The 18,739-nt window shown below is 39.9% G+C and overlaps 1 protein-coding gene across 10 annotated transcripts in view; it reads right to left on the bottom strand.

Annotated features, from left to right (window-relative positions):
• LOC140467388 (plasma membrane calcium-transporting ATPase 1-like) overlaps window positions 1-18,739 on the bottom strand; it is a 252,286-nt gene that overhangs the window by 132,448 nt on the left and 101,099 nt on the right. The gene's annotated exons all lie outside the window — the stretch shown is intronic.

Here is an 18,739-nt window from a genome sequence, read left to right as displayed (position 1 = left end):
TCCATTTTCAACTCAGTAATGGAGAGAAAATATGCAATCCTGTCACTGCATGCCAAACTGGCAAATTCCTAGTCACTAATTCCAACTTTGGATAAATCTCTTCGCAGTGGGATATTGCTTCTCAAACATATTCAATTATACCCAAATCACTATAACTTTCATGTTTTGACCATGTTGGTTAACCTGGTAAAGATTATAAACTTACATGCTAACTATAGAAAGATGCCATATTTACATATCCTACACAGGGGGTGAAGGAAGATCATTCTATTACACATGGCAAATTCAAATAATTCCATTCAGATTTTCACTGAAGCATAAACAGCTCCTTCAGGCTTGAAAGCAAGCTGACACTTACAGGAATGATATAAATGGGAGGAGAAATTCTCAATAAACCTGACATGTCACTAAGTCTTAGAACTGCGTACATAATTTATTGAGTTGAAGGCAGTGTGCACTAAGAAGTCAAAAATCCTGCTTTCAAGAGATTCAAGAACAGCTTCTTCCCCACTGTTATCGGACTTGTGAACAGACCTCAAACATTCATTCTGACCTCTCTCTCTGCGCTGTTAACACTGTATTCTGCACTCTGTTCTGCTACTCTGATGCACTTTGTATGGTATGATCTGCCTCCATAGCATGCAAAACACCACTTTTCCCTGTATGTTGGTACGCATGACAACAGTAAATCAAATTCAAACTCTAAAAATCTTTCAATAAAATGGTCAGGCACTTCTATTTTTGCTTTACAACCATGCACTATCAATTCACAAGGCTGCATTGTACTGTTGAACATCATCGTTGCAAGTCAAAGAACTGATATGAAATTAGAAAACTGTACTGGAAGCAAAAAGAATGTTATACTTGTGAAGTACAATGGTTTAGAAAATTATGTTTTAACTGTAAATAATTCTAATCACAATAGATATGATGCAAGCTCTCTGAGATCTCTATGCTAACTAATTTGATAAGTCTCAATCCTGGTAACATTGAAAACTATTCTCGATACATAAATCTCAGATTGAAAATATGAAAGCTCATGCAAAACAAAAATGAAAATAATGTTTTTGTTCATTTGGAATGCACCATGCTCAATGTATTACAAAAATGCAACAGTTAAAGAAGCCATTAATTCTCTTCCCCAACAGCAGTGAGGGCTGTCCATGATGGAGTTACAGATTTTTGATCAACATGGGAGCTTGTGATTTGGGGGAGTGAAGGGGGTTAGTGGAGGGGGAGTGGATTTATCAGCATATCAGATCAACCATGGTCCTATTGTCTTGTGTAGGCTTGAGGGGCCAAGTTGACACTTCTTAAGCTTACAATTAACAGTAAAATGCAATGGTCTGTTACTCAGTAAGGGGATTGGGTGCTGAGGGCATGAATGGTGAAGGTATTCTTCTGAACTGGAACTAAAGTACATGGTTGAAGTTGAATTTCAGGAGGTTTATTCTCTACTGATTGTGCTACACCTGACCTAGGAACGTTTAATTCTGACATGAGGTGCCTAAAATGGCACTGCCATTCCTCATATTTCGCACAAAAAAGGTGTTTAGAATAAAGGCAGGAATAAACAAGAGTATGTTATCTCATTGGAGCTATGGGTAATATTTGTAGTAAATATGGTGGAATTATAGAAATCTGAGAATCACAAGACACTGAATCGTCACAAATCAGGATTTGAGATGTATATTCATCTTTAAAATGAGGATTTCTTCAATAGCATGTGTGCTTGCTTCCATAGGCAAAAGCACTAGAATCTCAAAACACAATTTGATATTGCAGCAACGAGACAGGCTCAATTACTTTTACCTTGTAACACCTGCCATAGGGTCTCATATATGAAGTAGCTAATGTACCTTATAATCAAAACAGTACAAAAAGAAGTTTAATCTTACTTAGGATGAATTATCCCTCTGCCATAACTTTCTAACTATTAACTTGTAAATAACCTGATGGAAGGCACAGCAGCATCTTGATATTTGCATCAATACTGCACCTCATTACAAACAGAGCCCAGAATCAGGGTCTGCTCTTGAAGATGGAAGTCTCACTCCTCTCGACTCCAGAGTTGGTTTGTGTCTCTTTACCCAATTTCTGCTCCATAAATTAAACACTCTGTACAAACTCCAAACTTGAAGTGGAAATACACACCAAAAGTTAATAATTCCTATCTTGGGAGAAGCAATTTTCATAGACAAAATGAAAAGAAACTCAACACTCACCGGCATTACTCGAGAAAGCCTTGAGACAGGAGCAGTAACAACGAAGGCCTTAGTTCCACAATAACTCTCATTACCAGCACACTACTCCCACACTGGCTGAGGTAACAATGAAGGACTCTTCATCTCAACATCACCCCTTGCCTTAAGCGTGGTGACCGTCAGGTTAAACCACCACCAGTCATCATCTCTCTCCTTAGAGAGCAGTGCTATGGTTCTCTGGGACTATATAGTGACTGAGTCATAGGGTCATAGACAATAGGCGCAGGAGTAGGCCATTCTGTCCTTCGAGCCTCCACCACCACTCATTATGATCATGGCTGATCATCCTCAATTAGTATCCTGTTCCTGCCTTATCTCCATAACCCTTGATTCCACCATCCTTGAGAGCTCTATCCAACTCTTTCTTAAACGAATCCAGAGACTGCGCCTCCACTGCCTTCTGGGGGCAGAGCATTCCACACAGCCACCATTCTCTGGGTGAAGAAGTTTCTCCTCATCTCTGTCCTAAGTGGCCTACCTCTTAGTTTTAAGCTGTGTCCTCTGGTTCGGGACTCACCCATCAGCGGAAGGATCCTGCCTTCAGAGTGTCCAATCCTTTAATAATCTTATACGTCTCTATCAGATCCCCTCTCAGTCTTCTAAACTCAAGGGTATACAAGCCCAGTTGCTCCAATCTTTCAGAGTAAGATAGTCCCGCCATTCCAGGAATTGACCTCGTGAACCTACCCTGCACTCCCTCAATAGCCAGAATGTCTTTCCTCAAATTTGGAGACCAGAACTGCACACAATATTCCAGGTGCGGTCTCACCAGGGCCCTGTACAGCTCAGAAGAACCTCTTTGCTTCTATACTCAACCCCTCTTGTTATGAAGGCCAGCATGCTATTAGCCTTCTTCACTACCTGCTGTACCTGCATGCTTGCCTTCATTGACTAGTGTACAAGAACACCCAGATCTCTCTGTACTGCCCCTTTACCTAACTTGACTCCATTTAGGTAGTAATCTGCCTTCCTGTTCTTGCCAAAGTGGATAACCATACATTTATCCACATTAAACTGCATCTGCCATGCATCTGACCACTCACCTAACCTGTTCAGGTCACCCTGTAAATCTCCTAACATCCTCCTTACATTTCACCCTGCCACCCAGCTTTGTATCATCAGCAAATTTGCTAATGTTACTATTAATACCATCTTCTATATCATTAGTGTACATTGTAAAAAGCTGCGGTCCCAGCACTGATCCCTGCTGTACCCCACTGGTCACCGCCTGCCATTCCGAAAGGGAGCAGTTTATCATTACTTTGTTTCCTGTCAGCCAATCAATTTTCAATCCAAGTCAGTACTGTGCCCCCAATACCATGTGCCCTAATTTTGCTCACGAACCTCCTATGTGGGACTTTATCAAAGGCTTTCTGAAAGACCAGGTACACTACATCCACTGGATCTCCCTTGTCCATCTTCAGAGTTATATCCTCAGAAAATGAGGATGTATATCTCACAGCACGGAAACAGACCCTTCAGTCCAAATCATCCACGCTGACCAAATATCCTAAATAAACCGAGTCCCATTTGGCAGCATTTGGTCCATATCCCTCTAAACCATTCCTATTCATACACCCAACTAGATACCCTTTAAATGTTGTAATTGTACCAGACTTTACTTACTGTTTGTACACTGTTCACATTAAAAGGGGAAAACAGAGAATTCCTGTAGTTTGGAAGTAGGCCATTTGGCCCATCAAGTCCACATCGACCATCCGAAGAGTATCCCATTCTAACCCATGTCACTACCCAATCCCTGTAATCCTGCCTTTTCCATAGCCAAACCACCAAACCTGCACATCTTTGGAACGGGGAGGAAATTGAAGCACTTGGAGGAAACCCGCACAGACAGACAGAACGTGCAAACTCCTGACAGACAGCTGCCAGAGGGATCAGACCCAGGTCTCTGGTGCTGGGAGGCAGCAGTGCTAACCATAGAGTCACTGCGCTGCCCTGATTAGGGACAAAAACCACAATCCAACCAGACTCTTGAGCCTTTTCGGTCATGTAATTTGGCCATGACCGATACATACTCAATTCATCGTTCTTTGCCCCTTATCTCTCAATATCCTTACCTGACTAAAAGCATCGATCACTGCCTTGAAGGTTTCCAAAGATGTTTGAGGCACAAGTTCAAAATTCTGACTGCAATCCAGGGCATTGAATAATAATACAAGGATGTCATGAACCTTTATAAATCTCTCAGAAATAGTGTAACCGATTCTCGGCATCACACTTTAGAAGGAGGCCAGAATATGGAGAAGGTTTAATCAAAGTAATACCCAGAATGAGGGCTTTACTCAGCAGTAGTCATGAAGGCATTCATAAGTTTTTTTTTGAGGACCTGAGCTGTGAAGGATCATGGAAATTAGACATTTCAAATTCCATGGATTCCAGGATTATCTTTTCAACAAAGGTTCACTTAAAGGTTACTTTTGACACTGGACTTTTTTAAACAAGATATTTCTTGGAAACCACAGGGTCTCAGCTAATTGCTTGAACCCACATTTGACAGACAACCACTTTTTTGCTTGAACAGTGTTTTGGATGCAGTGGGCTTTGGGGTAGAGTGTGCTGAAAAAAATCTTCCCCATTCAGTTCTTTAATTTCTGACAAATAAAAACCCTTTGAGCATCCAGCGTCATACCTGGAACATTGATCCAAGTGCTCCTGTGAGAAGCTGTTGAATGACCTGGTTTGAAGAGACCCCAGAGACAACTTACATTTGTCACATATGCCAGACAGCAAGCTGTCTGAACATTCTATACTTTGTCCTTTTTACCTACAGGAACTAACAATAATTGACCAAAGGTGATAGTCACAAAAATGAACGAATATCTGCAGAGAAAATAGTTTCTTTTCCTATATAGAGTGCATGCCTGTTTGCACGCGAGTGTTTGCGTGAGCATTGATGCCTGTTTGTGAGCACATGGAAGAGTGCGTGTGCAAGAGTGCGTCAGTCAGCAAGTTATTCACTACTAAGTGCTGCTTGATAGCAGTGTCAACACCACCGTCCATTTCACTGATGATTGAAAGTAGGATGATGGGGTGGTAATTCTGTTGACAGAATGTGCCTGCTTTTGGCGGATTGGACTGACCGGGGCAATTTTCCATGCTGTCTGTTGTAGCTGCACTGGGACAGCTTGTCTAAGCAGCACAGGTGTTCAATACTGCAGAATGCTGTTGGGGCCCATCGATTTGGCTGTACCCAGTATGCAGTCTTTTCGTTATATTGCTTTGAACAAAAATTGAATTTGCTGGAGAGTGGCATCTGAGATCGTGGAAATCTCTCAGAGAAGACCGAGACAAATATCCATTCTGACTGAATATTGACATTTCATGAAGCCTCCTCCAACTGGGTGCATTGGCTATCTAATAGCATGTCATTCACAACTAGGTGAGACATCACAGTGCTATTATCTTTGGTTTTCTAATCACTTTCCTCAACATAGAGGATACAGATGCTTCAGCCAAGGGCAGACAATAGGTCACTGGCATCCAGGTATACATGGGCAATAGAACTTTATGAAGTTTGGTGTCAATTCTGAGCTCTTTCAGGACCATTGCCACCTGACCAGATTAACCATGTTGGAACCTATGGCAGGACTGTCTTGCTGTTGCTGGGACATGGCATACCAGGGTTATTAAAGGAGGAGCCTGAAAGCTATGATTCAGTCTTGCCATAACTGTCTAGCAAGTTCCAGAAGACAATCCTCCAGTGTCAAAAGGGCTGGGCGTGCCTTTGTTGTTCCCAAATCTAATGCCTACCTCTATGCTAACTAGTCCCTTTTAACGTCAAGGCACCACTGCTCCACTTCTCTATCATCTCGAGAAATTAGTGATCTGGAAGTGGAGTGGAGTGAACTGAATTTGGCAGCATAACAATTTGTGGATTCAGCATACATCACTGTCACCATTACTTGTGCTGACAGGTACTATGTCCTCTGTAAGATGATGTTTTTGCTCTCTCAGCTCCCGTTTAACACACGGTTTGACAAAGACATGCAATGTCCTGGTCCTGCAAACAGATGTCAGAATACTTGCCAGCACTACATACTGTTCATGTGATAGACAATCCAAAATCTGTGAGAAATATTCACTCTAAATTTCAGATGAGGGCTATAAGTAAGTGTGAAAGCAGCAAACTCTCTTCAATCAGTGATACAATTTCCAACTAGTTCCTTAATCCAAAATGTAGAATTCAACAACTTCAAATTGAGATAGCAACATGAAAAGGGTGTGAAAACTAAGGTTATACTATTTTAACAACTGCAGTGCCAACTTGACCGCATGGTAATCCTTTTACATCCGAATCAGAAAGTCAGAGGTTCAAGGTCCACTCACAATCTAGAGTATTTTCTAAACAACCTGTTTCTGGGACATTATTGCACACCTTTGGAACAAGTAGGATGTGAATCTGGCTCAGAGATAGGGACACTACTACTGTACCACAAGAGCCCTAGTATTGTTAACCAACCTGATGAGATGTATTATGACACAACTCAGGTGAAATTTCACATAGGAGCATTGCATTGTCAAGAGATAATGTATTTTAGGGAAGATACTAAAACTACGCATTAGATGCTGAACTACCTAAGTGAACCTAAAATGATCCCATTTAAAATCAGTCAAGAGTAAGTCCTCTGATCCTCAGTCATCCATAAACCACATTCAAGAACATATTAGTCAGCCATTTGTCTTGTTTCTGGGACTAGTGAATCATAGAATCCCTACAGTGTGGAAGCAAGCCATTTGGCCTATCAAGTCCACACCACCCCTCTGAAGAGTATCCCACCAACACCTCGGCCTTCTCCCGTCACCCTGTCCCTGGAACTCTGCACTTCCCATGGCTAATCCACCTAGCCAGCAATTTAGGGTGATTTAGCATGTTTGAGCGGCTGAATACCCTAATGCTGAACCTATGGCCTTGCTGTAGGCAAACACACCTTGAAGTAATTCCAATTTTGTAGGTACTTCAAAGTACCCAGGGATGAAGAGTCATACAGCATGGAAACAGACCTTTCAGTCCAACCAGTCCATGCTGACCATAATCCCAAATTAAATTCATCCCACCTGCCTGCTCCTGGCCCATATCCCTCCAAAATCTTTCCTATTCATGTACTTATCCAAATGTATTTAAGACAAAAACCTTTGCACCCACATCCACCACTTCCTCCATAAAAGTAGTTGGATTATTATAGCTTCAAGTCATCCATTTAAAAAAAAAGTGGTGAGATACTTATACACAACAAAAAGATAGGAAATTCAATATTGACCAAATATTTAAGACAGTGCAGCATTTGCAAAGACAGAAACTGAAAAGAATTGAATGATTGAATATGCATCAACATCCATTAGGGATCATCCACTATGATCCTTTGGAACCATCAGGAATGGGAGTTGCCAAGTTGCCTTTCCAAAAAGGGAGGTAGACAAAATATAGATTAAAAAAAAAGGGAATTCCACATCATGGTGGGGGTAGGCAGTGCCAGAGAAGACTTAGATTATCCAAAGCACCCATTCTAATTCAACACACTTCTAAAAGCCTGGCCTGAAATACAGTTGGTTTAGCCTGTTCAACAGCAGATTTCAATCAATTACTTAGATTAAAAACCCAGTCGAACTCATCTTAAAAGCTTAACCCTCAGGCCACAGCCACGTGTTGCTCACCCATCTGTGCAGTACTATACCGTATGATCACACATTCCTATCCCTTTGAAAATACTATTTAGAGATTCTGAGCTCCCACACCCAACTGTAATGAGAACCAGAAATGGTTATGTCAAAAAAAAACAGTACGCCGTTGAAGCTCTCAGTCTCTGAAGGCAGTGGGAGGTGGGGTCACGGAATATTTTTAAGGTGGAGGTACATAGATTCTGGTTAGGTCAGGGTGTCAAGGGTTATGAGGGATAAACAACAAAAATATAAAATTCAGATCAGCCATGCTCTTACTGAACGGTGAAACAGACTTGAGTCTATTTCAGCTCCTGATTTGTGGCTTTGTAATTTGTGTATTGAATTTACTATGGCACAAGTATGTAAAGGATTGTCATCTCAAATATTTCAGCATTTATTGCTCATCCCTGATTGCCACAGAGGCAATAGTAATAAACCGCCTTCTTGAATTGTGCTGATCAGGTGGTGTCCACAGGGAGTGTGGGTCAAGCTTTGATCTGCAATAAAGAAACAGGAAGGTGCGCAGTTTGGAGGGGACCCTGCAGGTGATGATATGGCCACTTGTCCTTCTAGGTGGTAGAGGTTGCAAGCTTGGAAATTGCTTTAAAAGGAAGGTTGGGAAGCCGCTGCGATGAATCCTGCAAATGCTGCTGTCTCTGGGTTTGTGATGGTGGAGGAAATGTATGTTTCAGGAAGGGCACTGGACTGCTTCATCCTTGATGAGGCCAAGCTTCTTGAATGCTGTTGGAGCTGTAGTCATCCAGGAAATGGAAGAGAATTCTGTTCCATTCCTACTGGTGCTTTAAAGATTGAGACAAGCTTTGTGGAGTCAAAAGGCAAGATATTGCCTGCATAATTATTAACCTCTGACCTGATTTTATTGCTGGAGCATCTTTGGTAAGTTTTTCAGTTCAGTGGTAATCCCCAGACTGTTGATTAATGGTAATGCCATTCAACCTCAAGAGACATTGGCCAGATTCTCTCTTGTTGGGAATGGTCATTAACCTGCTTGTGGCAGGAGTGTTGCTTGGGACTTCAGAGCCAAAGCCAGAGCCAAGTCTTTCTGAAGGTCTGCACAGACTGCTTCATTGTCTGAGCAGCTGTGAATAGAAATGGAACACTGGGCAATGAGCATCCCCACTTCTTGACTTTATGACCAGCAGAAGGTAATTGAAGAAATAGCTGAAGAGAGGATTGGCCCTAGGACATTACCTAGAGGAGCTCAGACAGTGGATGCCCCTGGGCTGAAAAGACTGCCCTTTAACAAGCACAATTCCTTTGAACTCGGCATGACCCCAAAAAGAGCAGAGCTTTCCATTTAACTCCGACAGACTTCACATTTACTAGCCCCTTGGTGTTACGCTCAGTCACATGTTGCCTTAGGTCAGGACCAGTCAGTCCTGCCTCACCCCATTAAATTCAGATCTTTTAACCATATTTGGAGCAAGATTATAACAACAACTTGGAGCAGAACCCTAAATGAGCTGGCTACTGATGTCCAAGTGCCATTTGATGGTGCTGTTGACAGCATCCATGTGGAATGGATCATTCCCTCAGCATTTCTGGCTGAATGAGGTTGTGAATGTTTCAGATTTATCTTTTGCACTGATTGTTTGGTTCCACCATTTAGAATAGGGCTGCTTTTTCTAACCACCTCCTGTTATTTGCTCAATTGTCACCATCATTCACAATGGATAGGCCGGGCCTGCAGAACTTGGATCTAATCTTTTGGTTGTGGATGGCTCAGCTCTATCACATGGTTTGCAGAAAAAAAAACTGTCGTAGCTTCATCAGGTTAGCATTTTATAAAAAATAAAACATTGATAAGGGATGACCTTAGAGATTTAGAAGATAATGAGGGGCATGGATAGGGTCAAGAGACAAAAACTTTTCCTTGGTGTGGGGAAGTCCAGAACTAGAGGGCATAGGTTTAGGGGGAGTGAGGGGAAAAATTGAAAAGGGACCCAAGAGGCAACTTTTTCATGTAGAGGGTGGTGCGTGTGTGGAATCAGCTGCCAGAGGAAGTGGTGGAGGCTGGTACAAGTACAACATTTAAGAGGCATCTGGATGGATATAAGAATAGGAAGGGTTTGGAGGGATATAGGCCTAGTGCTGGCAAATCGGATTGGGTTGGATTGGGATATCTGGTCGTTGGACCAAAGGGTCGGTTTCTGTACTATACATCTCTATGACTATCTGCCAGATGCTGATCTGTACACGATCTCCTCAGCTCCTCACTGAACTCAGGAAGATCACCTAGTTTACTGGTAATGCCAGGGTGGAGGGGATGAGGTTACAGATTGTGGTTGAATACAATTCTGCTGCTGCTGATAGCCCTTGGTACCTCGTGGTTGTTAGGTTTTGAGCTTCTAGATCTGTCTAGAATGTATCCCATTAAACATAATGACAATGTTACCTATTAAATGTATGGTATCCTCATGTGAAGATGGGATTTGGTCTCCACAAGAACTGTGGAGTGGTTATTTCTATCATCATGGATAGATGCATCTGGGACAGGTAGATCAGGGAGGAAAAGAACAAATAGGTTTTTTCCCCCCCTTGATTTGTTCGCCTTTACTTGCCACTGGCCTAGATAGGTAAATGCATCCTTCAGCCAGCATGGCCAGTAATGGTGTCGTTAAGTTGCTCTTGATGGATGTTGATGTATCCTGCCAGGTATCCCTTTACTACCATAGTCCATTTTCTAAGTGACATCCAATATTTGGGCAGCATGGCAGCTCGGTGGTTAGCACTGCTGCCTACAGCTCCAGGAACCCAAGTTTGATTCTATCCTCAGCGACTGTCTTGTGGAGTTTGCACAATCTCCCTGCGACTGCATGGGTTTCTTCTGGATGCTTCAGATTCCTACCGCAATCCACAGCTGTGCAGATTAGGTGCACTGGCCATGCAGGCTAGGTAGATTAGCCATGGGAAATGCAGGATTACAGGGATAAAGTGGTGGGGATTGGGTCTGGGCTGGATACTCTTTAAAGTGTCAGTGTGATGGCTTGAATGGCCTTTTTCGACACAGTAGGGATTCTATGACTTAGGAGGACTGACTCATCATAGGAGGAAGAGCTGAAGATAGTGATCAACAGGAGATTTCCTTGCCTATATTTGATTTGATTCCAGAAGATTTCATATAGTCTAGAGTTAATGATTAATGTAAACTTTGTACCACCAAACATGAACAGGCTCAATGTGTATTGGAAAACAGCAATCCTGGTCTATACGATAACTGATCCGTTAAGTGTTTACAAAATGAGGCAGGTGTCAATAATGTTAACCTCAGATGGCCTTTTACATCACTAAGCAAGAGCTACCAATAGCTCACTGATTTTGAAAGTGGGGGGCGATGGCCTACTGGTATTATTGTTGGTCTGTTAATCCAAAGTCCTAGATAACATTCTGTGGACCTGGGTTCAAATTCCACCATGGCAGATGGTGGAATTGGAATTCAATACATAGCTCACTGATTTTGATTGTCTACTCGAAGCAGAAGCTGACCAAATGAAGTAAATACAACAAATGAGGTGCTAGCTCTCAACTTCAATTCATACCATTGGGTATTTGTTGGAGCCTGTGGTGTGAGAGATACCAGAGTCTCAAAACATAGGTGCTGGAACCCTAGAAAAAAAGCTAGGGACCTTCCAAATGACGGACTAACCAGATACTAAATGGCACTAGTATACATTAAAAAAAATAGGAACAGGGATAAGCCTTTTCCCCTTAAGAAGGTAGCAATGTTAAATTTCATCAACTGTTCTATCTAGCAGAAAGTTCCACATTCTCCCACTTTCTGGTTACAGATTTTTTTTGTACCATTAACTGAATTTATTAGTGTCTGTCCAAAAGTGAAAATATCCATTTAGATCAGATAATTTCATATTCTTAAAATCCTTTCTAGGTAATCCCTCAGCATTATAACGCCTGAATATATATAAAAAAAAGAGTCCCGAGCTGTTTCATCTTTTCTAATAGATGTACCTTCACAATCTTTTCCTTTATTTTGTGCCATTTCTAACACTTCTACATTTCCTAATGATGTGTGATTGGAACTATACATGGTCCTCCAAGCATGGTCTAATTAAAATTCTTCATTTTAACATAACTCAAAATGCTTGCCAAGCATTTTCAATGGCCTTGTTAACTGGTCTTTCTCTCAAATTTTGATTCTAAATTTTGAAATTCAATTCATTGTCTGAATATCCAAAATGTTCTTTAAATAACTTGGTTCACTACCATTTTAAACAGTCCAAAATTTATTTGTTGTACGCTTTCTAACCTTCTGGAGACAGAGATAAACTTTAGCAGGCTATTTCTGCCAATTAACAATGGTTAATAAATACAAGATATCATTAGCTTTCAATGTATACGGTCAAATGAATAAGTAATCAGTAGACAAGATACAACATGTGGCAAGTTTGCTTTATTTTAGATTAAATCCAAGTAGAGAAACCAGTTAGCAACTAAATATTAGCTTGATTGTAATTAACTAAAGGAAAACTAGGTTAAAGTACAAAGTTACACAGAAAATGCACAAAATGTATTTACAGGAGAGCTCAAGCTTAGATTTGTGCGCAATTATGTGGAGCCTGCAGTGAAATCAATATCAACCATTTCCATTTAAAATTTGGACTTGCCCACCTGCAGATACAAGCCTTCCTGCTAGATTCCCAGACACTTGCCTAGAGCACGAGAGAATGTGAGTGAAACAGATAGGAAGAAAAACAGAAAGGAAGATAGAAAGACTGAGGTTGATTAACGATTACAACAGCTTTTGGCCAAATCTACAATACTCTGACATAAACTACTACAGAATCAATAGTGGAAAAAAATTAATAAATCAGTCCTACCACAACCTTTCCCAAACAAGTGCTTACAAGAGAACTATTTATATGACTGTCAGCCATGTGCACTGTGATATTTAAAATAGTGTTACAAAGATTCAGCTTGGCTTTAGACATCTCCTGTTCAGTGCATTGACAGAAAGAAGAAAAAGGTACCAATTCAAAACTTTAACTTGGATGTTCTCTCCACAACATCCTGACCGACTGAGCACTTCCGGCATTTCCGATATTTCTCCCCCCACCAGCTGTCCAGTTCCGTTTGGGCAGTTGTACAAACACAGTTTTGACAACCTTGCACTTCTGTTCTTAGATATTCCGACAAGCAGAGAGCAGCCAAGTTAGAGCTGTGTATACATAGAAATGCTAAGGATAGCAGAATTGGTCACCTGCTCTTCAATGTTACATCAGCCACACTAATAACATTTCCCTTTGCAATGACTGGAAATATTTACCTGGAATACTTGTGTGGCATTTCATCTATGGTTGCCATGTTCCTCAGCTAACTTTGAAAACAATTGAATATTCTACAGTCATTCAATAAAAAAAAGTTAGACTAGAAAAGCATTTTTACAAGCAACTGTGTAGCTCCAGAAAATCCAACATACACTTGCAGTGATGCCTTCGAATAACTGTGGATAAAATAAAGATCAAAAGTAAAATGCAATGCTTTATTCCCTCTAATATTGTTAGTTTCATATCATAGTTCTTTGAAAAAAGCAGAAACTTAAGATGTCACAGGGCTTCTGTGAGGAGTCCATTTAAATACCCCACTTGCCACAAGGCATGATATTTACATTAAAACAATGCACCAAGAAAATGTGGCAAGACATAACTAAATTGGCAGTAATTTCAAAACAGCTGGTTAGGTCATGTCGTCAGAACTGGAGAAAGGCAAGTATTAAAAGCAATTTGTTATATTTAAGTCTGACCTTTCTAGGGAGATTTTGAACTTAGTAGTCCAAATGCTGAATTCTTAACAATGACATATCCAAATATTGGGAATGCTATCATTGATTGGTACTGCAACAAGCTGATAATACCTTTTACACAAAAGAGATAAATATTTTCTGGTACAAAATTTATTAGCAGCAATGTTCAATCATAGACTCCATGTTGTAACTCAACTACAAAAGGTTTTAACTAATTCAGTTCATCAGCTTTACTAACAGGCATTTCCCATAGCGAGAGGGAGAAGGAAGATTAAACTCAGGTACATTGAAAAGCAGGCTACTGCAGGTGCTGGAATTCTGAAATAGAAACGGAAGGTGCAGGAAACCCACAAAAGATAGGTAGCAGCTATGCAAAGAACGACAGTCAACAATTCAGGTCTCACGGAAAATCATCGTTATGATGTGTTAATCCGATCTCTCTTCCTTCCAAAGACAAGGCCTGCTAGAGGGTTTCCAGCATTGAAAACTTTAAAATCATAAGCATGTTAACTCATCTAGAAACTGGTTAGAGATCACTCTCTCTCCTCATTTATGGAAAGGTTCTTTGACTGAATTGGAGGAATGAGTGTTTACGAACTTAATCTTAAATAACTATCCACAGAGAGAGCATTGCTCAAATTCTTCAGCTCCAACAAGCTATAAATGCACAATAGCATGTGTAGACCTTGTAAATACATTGTAGACTAGGCTTTAATTTAATTAAGATTTAATCACTGGTGGGAAATTAAAGAACCTTGATCTCCAAAACTATGAGTGTCATACAATATCTGGAAATGTAAAAGAGATTTTCATTTCCCTTCTGCATGGAAAGCAATTAAGAATTACCTTCTTCAGACCTCAAGCAACAGGTTACAGCCGAAATATCAAACTGGGTCTTGAACATTGATTCATGGTTAACAATGCAAGAATTAATCTGTTCTGTATTCAGTGTAACATCAATTTGAAAGCTTCTAACTTAGTGCCCAAGTGGAAAATGGGAATTGGAGAAGTTGAAGGAGTGGGGTGACAGGGCGATAGTGTGAAAGCTTTTCATTAGTACAAGTTTAATGGAAAGGGTAAAAAGGACAATAGTTCAGTAATACCAACTTTACTCCATCTCAAAACTCTGCTAAGATTAATGTAACCAAGGAGGAATCCAAAAAGATTTAAAGCTTTCTTATGACAAATTGAAGCTCAAATGTTGAGTAGCTGAAGGATATTAATACATGGATGTATAAACAAAAGGAATATTGAAATGGATACATCAACATGTAACCCACTTTCAAAGTATAATGTGGCTGTGGTAGAGCTGTTGCATCCATTTATTCTGTCTGGAGCCTGGTCATACCATAACTTAAATTCTTATCATTACTTACAAATATCGCCAATTGCCCTCAACTCTCCTTACCTCAAACCTCTTCCAACTCTACAATTCATGGAGATAATTGCACCTCTAATTCCACACATTCTGGTATTATTAATTTCCAGTTTCTCAACCACTGAGCATGCTTAGAACATAAACAAAACTAACAGCTTCTTGAAATTACCTCTAAGCAAGCTGCCTGTCACCACCTTAGCATCCTGTGTATTTCAGTATGAACCTTCTTAAACAAACATTTCTGGCAAGTTTTTAATGTGTTGTTTAATGCTGCATTATAAATTCAGGTTCACAGCAGACTCGTCAAGGAGAAGACAAACAGTCTTCAGGCTTATTAATCATAACTGCATTAAATCGAGATATCCTATAGTTATATTAGGTAAGAACCAAATCTTATTTCATCATGTGTTCATGTCAATGTCTTCTCTCAAATGTTTCTCTTCTAACGGGATGCTGTCTGGTGTATTGGTCAAGAGTAGAGAGAGTGTCCACACTCGGCTAATTACCCTGGTGTCATGGAGCGGCACATCACAAGTTTGCTCCAGGATCCTGAAGCTCTTACACAACGGCAAGTGACTGGAGGCATTCTAAAACTAAAAAGGAGTCACAGAGGATAAAGTTAATTTTGACTACAGAGTATGATCTCTGTGAGGTGGTAGGGCAAAGGTTAAAAGTCAAACATCTACTTCCTGATTAAATGAAATATCCATAATCCATTGTAATTCTCTGCTGCAAGGAAGCTTTTTATTCAGGCAGTAAACAGTCTATCCTGCAATCTGGCACATAACACTACACGGCAACAGTTTTTTTGAAAAAAAAAATTTTTGTTCTGATGCTACCCCTTTAAATGGGTTTGTGTTACAAATAGGAAACTGAAGATCTCATTTAATGATGTGAAATGTTCTATCATTGTGTTGGTTTGGTCTCTGAAGGACAAGAGAAACTACAGACAAAAGTCAACAGAATAAACCCAAAGTTTCTCCCAGACTGGGGATAAGCCAAAATAAAATGCAATGTTTCCACTTTGTGTTATTCTTCTTGAAACATCTGGATTGAAACAATTTGTTCAGCGCCTTAATAATTTCTGAACTGTGCATTCAGCTCAACACAGTCTGCGCCCGTCAAAATGTAAATTTTAAGCAGCCATTTGTTCAGCTTAAGGAAAGGTACATTTAATAGAATCTGACATCTCTGCTACCTGGTGGGAAGGGAAACAAAACCTCATGAGTTCTTTAGAGGCTTGCTAATATATTTTAAATACCTTCTAGATTTACAATTAAATTTCAAAATTTAGTAATCTGTTTATGATTAAATGAGTGATGATCCTCAACATTTTAGAAGGCTTGATTGTGACCTCTTCATACTACTGCTTTTTATAAAAAACCTTCATGCATACTTTGAGTTTCTTCCAATTAAGCCAATTCCAGTATAATTTCTAAAATTTCACTAAAAATCCAAAAGACCCAAACACCATCTAAAGTTAGATTTTAAATCTTTCATAACATTTACACATTGACTAAAGTCTCAGTGGAAGCATAAGCCTTAATACAAAATACACCCCAAACGTGAAAGGCATATCTTCAAATCCACCATTTCCCTTGACTCCCTCCCAACCATCTTACATTTTTGATTTTTTGAGCACATTTGCAACAGTAGTGGAAAGACACACATTGGGCCAACATTTCAGGTCAAATGACCTTGCACCAGAAGTGCTGATGTTACAAACGAACAGCTTATAAAAAGAGGGAAAGAGGGAATGATATTTATTCACTTCTGGCCCATCTCCAATTATTAGCGTTTTTTCCTTTTTCCTGCCTTCGTTCATATGTAAAGCATCCTATTGTGTCAGGAAAAAGGATTATTCATATGGGATCATTCTGCAGTTTGGAACTATGTTGAACCTTTGAAAAACATTCCAACAAGGAGCGACTGCCAGGAAGACTGAAATGAAAAACATGCTTCCTGAAAACGAAAGTGATCTCTTCCATTCAGGTCGTCTTTATAAATGTAGGTTGAAGGGGGGAAAGGAATGAAGATGATGCAACATAAATTGGTACTTTTTCTAGCCTTTTATAGCAGCGTTTCTTTAATTCTTTGTTGCTTTCACAGCCACAAGCGAATACAAATTAAACAAATGAGTACTGGGGTTGTTAGCAAAAATATTTTAAAATTAAAATAGGCATTAAACCACATATTTGCAAGTTGTCTTCCGAAGAGATCCTCAGAATGCACAGGTCCTCCAAACTACAACAAACTTGGTAGTAAATTTCACCTTTTGTTTCACAAAAGCATTTTATTATTTCAGTAGTTGAGGATAATTTCCCCAATCATTAGGTTAAGAGGCCTCTAGTTCATGAGCCAATTTTCACAGAACTCTCATCCAACAAATTGATATTTAAAAACTTTCAATCCGGCGAGAGCCAAAGATCTCAAAGTGGAGTGTTTTCTTAAAAATAAAGTTACTGATACAACATAAAAAATACCCAAAGACAGAAGAATACTGCTTAGCACAGAAGTATTGCGCAGAAGGTGGAGGGGTGTGTTGGAGTGGGGAGAGGAAAGAAGTAAATTACTGGCATTTTGTGTGCTCTCTCTGCCCGGAGAGGAGAGGGGAGAGATGGAACACCAGTACACTGATAGTAAATCCTAGGACATTTGCTTATCTCTATTTTAAATTTGAAAAATACAATATCATTTCAGGCACAGGTCGAGTGTAAGTTGATTTGAAAATTTAGCCAAAAGATCAGTCACATTAAATAAAAAGTAATAGGAAGAACAGTATTTACACAAACTGTCCAAAATTTGGCAGAGTTGTTCCCTCCGAAAGTTAAACATTTTCAAAGCTTATGTTGGAGGAATAAATTTTTAAAAAATCAGTTCACATAGGTCATTTTTCTGGAGAATGAGTTATTTCAATAGTTATTTAAAAAAGTAAAAAACATTGTTTTGGGCTCACACTCCAGACAGGAGTACCTGTCAGTTTCACTGGGGTCCTATTAAAGCTTGAGGTGCAGTGGTAGTGCCCTTCTCTCTGAGCCAGGGGACCCAGGTTCAAGTCTCACCTGGTCTACAGGTTAATCAAAAAAAAATCCTAGAAATGTAAACCTTACAGCAAATTTGACTTTTATTCTGCTTGTTTTTTTTTAAAAAATGATCATCCCTCCCAAACATTTTCATGCTTGAAAGAGCTTTCCCCCCCCCCGCCATTATCAAGCTCGAGAATCAAACCTATTTTTCCCTTACAAATGCTGATGAACATCTTTTATATTTCCTGCATTTTATTACAGGATACAAGTGGATATTAAAACAGATTTGCAAAACCTTTGAAGAATCAACCTATTCTGCAGCGTACACCCAAGGTAGCCAAGTGATAAGCTAATGGCAGGATCATGGTCAGTATCATTGCATGAATCAGCCAAATGAAATTTAAAATGCAGCTAATTTGATATTAACCAGCTTCTGCTTTAAAAAAAAGATCTGCATTGCAACGAGATCCAGCATTTAATGGTCAACAAGAGAGTTGAAACTGGCAGATCCGGAACAGATATCTCACCAAATTAAACTCAGGAAGCTGGTGACAAGGAGTTCACAGCCCTTCATACCATGTGATGCACTTTAAATGCTTGAGCAAGTCGGCAG

Source organism: Chiloscyllium punctatum, chromosome 45 (assembly GCF_047496795.1).
Source record: "Chiloscyllium punctatum isolate Juve2018m chromosome 45, sChiPun1.3, whole genome shotgun sequence".
Lineage (NCBI taxonomy): Eukaryota > Metazoa > Chordata > Chondrichthyes > Orectolobiformes > Hemiscylliidae > Chiloscyllium > Chiloscyllium punctatum.
Note: the sequence above shows the minus strand (reverse complement) of the source record. Positions and strands in the feature narration are given on the sequence as shown.